This window comes from Hypanus sabinus, unplaced genomic scaffold, assembly GCF_030144855.1.
Source record: "Hypanus sabinus isolate sHypSab1 unplaced genomic scaffold, sHypSab1.hap1 scaffold_688, whole genome shotgun sequence".
NCBI lineage: Eukaryota > Metazoa > Chordata > Chondrichthyes > Myliobatiformes > Dasyatidae > Hypanus > Hypanus sabinus.
The window spans coordinates 1-4,702 of NW_026781541.1; the positions used below are offsets into that span (position 1 = coordinate 1).

The following is a 4,702-nucleotide window of genomic DNA, read 5'->3' on the forward strand; positions in this document are numbered from 1 at the left end:
GGCAAATTAGTGTGGATAAATTCCCAGGGCTTGAAATGTAGATCCCTGGCACCCTGTGGAAGACAAGTGCAGAAATTGTCGGGGTCCAAGCACAGATATTTAAATCATCCTTAGTGACAGGTGAGGTACTGGAGGATTGGAGGACAGACAATGTTGTTCCACTGTTCAAGAAAAGCTCTAAAATTAAGCTAGGAAGTGATATGTTGGTGAATTTCACAGCAGTAGTGAGAAAGTCATTGGGACATATGTGCAGAAACCGGATATATAAGTATTTGGGTCGATGTGGACTGATTAAGGATAGACAGCATGGCTTTGTGCATGATAGGTCATGTCTAACCAATCTCATGGAGCTACTCGAGGAAGATATCAGGAAAGTGGATGAAGACAAGGCAAGTGGATGTTGTCTACATGGACTATAGCAAGGCACTTGACAAAGTCTCATATGGGAGGTTGGTCAAGAAGGTTCAGTCACTCAGCATTCAAGATGAGACAGTAAATTGAATGAGACACTGTCTTTGGGAGAAGCCAGAGTGTGGTAGCAGATGGTTGCCTCTCTGACTGGAGGCCTGTGACTAGTGGTTGCAAAAAGGATCAGTGCTGGATCTGTTGTTGTTTTTCATCTATATCAGTAATCTGGATGATAGTGTGGTTAACTGGATCAGCAAATTGGTGGATGACAACAAGACCGGTGGTGTAGTGGACAGTGAGGAAGACTATCAGGGCTTTCAGTGTGATCTGGACCAGCTGGGAAAATGGTTTGAAAAATGGAAAAAGGAATTTAATGCAGACCAGTGTGAGTTGTTGCACTTTGGTCAGACCTACCATGGGAGGTCCTTCACAGTGACTGGTCGGGCACAGGGGAGTGTTATAGAAGAAAGGGACCTCTTGAAGAAGAAAGTCCTTAATTCACTGTTAGATAGAGACAGAAGGGAAGATTTTAGCCCAATGGGCTTCATGAACAAAAATACTGACAACAAAAGATGGATGTTATGTTGACTTGCAGAATTTGGAGTACTGAGTGCAGTTTTGGTCACAACCTACAGGAAAGATGTAAGGACTTTGAAAGAGTTCAGAGAAAATTCACAAGGATGTTGCCATGTCTGGAGGACTTGGGTTATAAGGAAAGATTGAACAGGTCAGGACTTTATTCCTTGGAATGTAGCAGATTGAGGATAGATTTGATTGTGATAGAGGGGCATAGATAATGTAAATGCAAGCTGGCTTTTACCACTGAGATGGGGTGGGAGTAAAACCAGAGGCCCTGGGTTCAGGATGAAAGGTGAAATGTTAAGGGTAACATGAGGGGAAACTTCTTCATACAGTCAGTCATCTGGGTGTTGAATGAGCAGACAGCGCAAGAAGTGCATGCAAGCTCAATTTCAACATTTCAGAGGTTCATGCAGGTACCTGGATGGTCGGGGTATGGGAGTGGGCAGATTAAATAGTTCAGCACAGACTAGGTGGCCCAAAGGGCCTGTTTCTGTGTTGTAATTTTCTACAAGAATGTGAAATATTACAGAAATTCACTCTAACCCCTTTTAACAGCTGTGACCAACCATTCACCTCAACAGGATTTTTTTTATATGGCGTTAAAACTGTGGCACTTAAAGTTAATAATACATTAAAAAAAAATCCCAGATGCACATCAAGAAAGACTATTTGTGTGAGACTGTTTCAGTTACTGTGGGGCCAGGCACCCATGCAGCTCATCAGGAACAGGGAATAATACCAATGGAGAGAGTCCAACTCAGCCAAGGTACAAATTGGAGATGGCAGAAATGCCCCATTCTTAAAGAAACAGGAACAGCATTAGGGAATTGATGGTCATTCCAGACTGTGCCCAATCAGGAGATGATTTATCTGTCCAACCTGGGTTTAACCTCACTGTATCAGTGTGATTCCAGATCAAACCTTGGCAACTCAAGTAATCACATCTAAAATGTTGTCCTAAACCCATTGATGGATTTTGTAAATCTTTTACAGGTTAAAAATGAGAAGGAATTTATCTCCAGAAAGCTCAAACATGGCACAACAGTTTTGTTGTCTCTGTCCAGATATTTAATAAGTGGAGCAAGGGATTCAATCGACCATCCTTCTTGCTCAGACTGTGGGGAGGAATTCACTCGGTCATTTGACCAATTTGCAAGCCCGTCATTTTACACAGGAGAAAGGCCGTTCACCTGCTCAGACAGTGGGAATGTATTCACTCGGTTATCACAATTGAAGATACATCAACAAGTTCACACTGGGCAAGGCCATTCACCTGTACTGTGTGTGAGAAAGGATTCAGTCAGTCTTCCCACCTGTGGACACACCAGTCAGATCACTCTGGGCAAAGGCTGGTGATCTGCTGAATGTCTGGGAAAGGATTCACTCAGTCATCTGACCTAATGGCACACCAGCGTGTTCACACTGGGGTGAGGCCGTTCACCTGCTCAGAATGTGGGAAGGGATTCACTCAGTCATCCCACCTACACAGTCACAAGCGAGTTCACACTGGGGAGAAGCCATTCACCTGCTCAGTCTGTGGGAAAGGATTCACTCAGTCATCCACACTACAGAGTCATCAGCGAGTTCACACTGGAGAGAGGCCATTCACCTGCTCAGTGTGTGGGAAGGGATTCACTCAGTCATCCCACCTACACAGTCACAAGCGAGTTCACACTGGGGAGAAGCCATTCACCTGCTCAGTCTGTGGGAAGAGATTCACTTGCTCATCCAGATTACTGGAACATCAGCGAGTTCACACTGGAGAGAGGCCATTCACCTGCTCAGAATGTGGGAAGAGATTCACTCGCTCTTCCACACTACAGAGACATCAGCGAGTTCACACTGGAGAGGAGCCATTTACCTGCTGAGAATGTGGGAAAGGATTCACTCAGTCATCCACACTACAGAGTCATCAGCGAGTTCACACTGGAGAGAGGCCATTCACCTGCTCAGTGTGTGGGAAGAGATTCACTCAGTCATCCCACCTACAGAGTCATCAGCGAGTTCACACCAGGGAGAGGCCGTTCACCTGCTCAGACTGTGGTAAGAGATTCACTCAGTCTTCCACCCTACAGTGTCATCAATGAGTTCACACTGGGGAGAGGCCGTTCACTTGCTCAGAATGTGGGAAGAGAGTCACTGATTCATCTGCCCTACAGAGACATCAGCGAGTTCACACTGGGGAGAAGCCGTTCACCTGCTCAGAATGTGGGAAGAGATTCACTGATTCATCCACCCTACAGAAGCATCAGCGAGTTCATACTGGGTAGAAGCCGTTCACCTGCTCAGAATGTGGGAAGAGATTCACTCAATTATCCAATCTACAGAGACATCATCGAGTTCACACTGGGGAGAAGCCATTCACCTGCTCAGTCTGTGGGAAGAGATTCACTGATCCATCCACCCTACTGAGTCATCAGCGAGTTCACACTGGGGAGAAGCCATTCACCTGCTCAGAATGTGGGAAGAGATTCACTCGGTCATCCTACCTACAGAGTCATCAACAAGTTCACACTGGAGAGAAGCCGTTCACCTGCACAGAATGTGGGAAGAAATTCACTTGGTCATCCACACTACAGAGTCACCAGCGATTTCACACCGGGGAGAAGTCGTTCATCTGCTCAGACTGTGGGAAGGGATTCACTGACTCTTCCACCCTACAGAGACATCAGCGAGTTCACACTGGGGAGAAGCCATTCACCTGCTCAGAATGTGGGAAGGGATTCACTCAGTCATCCCACCTACTGGAACACAAGTTAGTTCACACTGGGGAGAAGCCGTTCACCTGCGCAGAATGTGGGAAGAGATTCGCTCACTCATCCAACCTACATAGTCATCAGCGAGTTCACACTGGGGAGAAGCCGTTCACCTGCTCAGTATGTGGGAAGAGATTCACACACTCTTCCACCCTTCAGAGACATCAGCGAGTTCACACTGGGGAGAAGCCATTCACTTGCTCAGAATGTGGGAAGGCATTCACTCAGTCATCCCACCTACTGGCGCACCAGTCAGTTCACACTGGGGAGAGGCTGTTCACCTGCTCAGACTGTGGGAAGGGATTCACTCAGTCATCCAACCTACAGAGACATCAGCAAGTTCACACTGGGGAGAAGCCGTTCACCTGCTCAGTCTGTGGGAAAGGATTCACTCAGTTAACCCAACTACTGGAACACAAGTCAGTTCATAGTAGGGAATGGCCATTGTTATGAATCCCTAGGTTTCGTTTGATATGGACTGTCATTTTAAGAGAGATTTAGAAGGTGAATCAGTCTGACTTGCAGCTTGTTTACATCGCTCGCAGCTTGTTTTGTTTTAACCGAGGACACAGACACTCAGAGACAGATGGAGACGGATGAAAAATGGAAGGATTGAAACCAGGGAACTAGTGGCCAAAGGTCACTGTTTAGAACTTTCCTGTGCCCACAAGGGTGGGTTAATTATCCATTCACTGTACATCGAATGTGTGGTTGTCACCTTGTTTGATCCATAGACGTGTATCTGATTTGAGGTATCCTGTGAAGTCCACTTATGTGTTAACCCTTGCCTGGGTGTGACGTGGTCATTCATTTGAAGATGATACCCCTCATGACAAGTCACTTTCGGTGATAATTCGTATGTAGATTTGTAAAGATGATGGATAAAATCTACAGCAACTGGTCTCTCATTTTACCACTGTGGAACCTGTAGAACAGACAGACAGACAGACGTACTT

At 46.1% G+C, this 4,702-nt stretch overlaps 1 pseudogene; it reads left to right on the forward strand.

Moving 5' to 3' along the window:
- The first annotated feature begins 1,987 nt into the window (after positions 1–1,987).
- Positions 1,988–4,287, forward strand: LOC132389867 (gastrula zinc finger protein XlCGF26.1-like; annotated as a pseudogene).
- Positions 4,288–4,702: the final 415 nt, after the last annotated feature.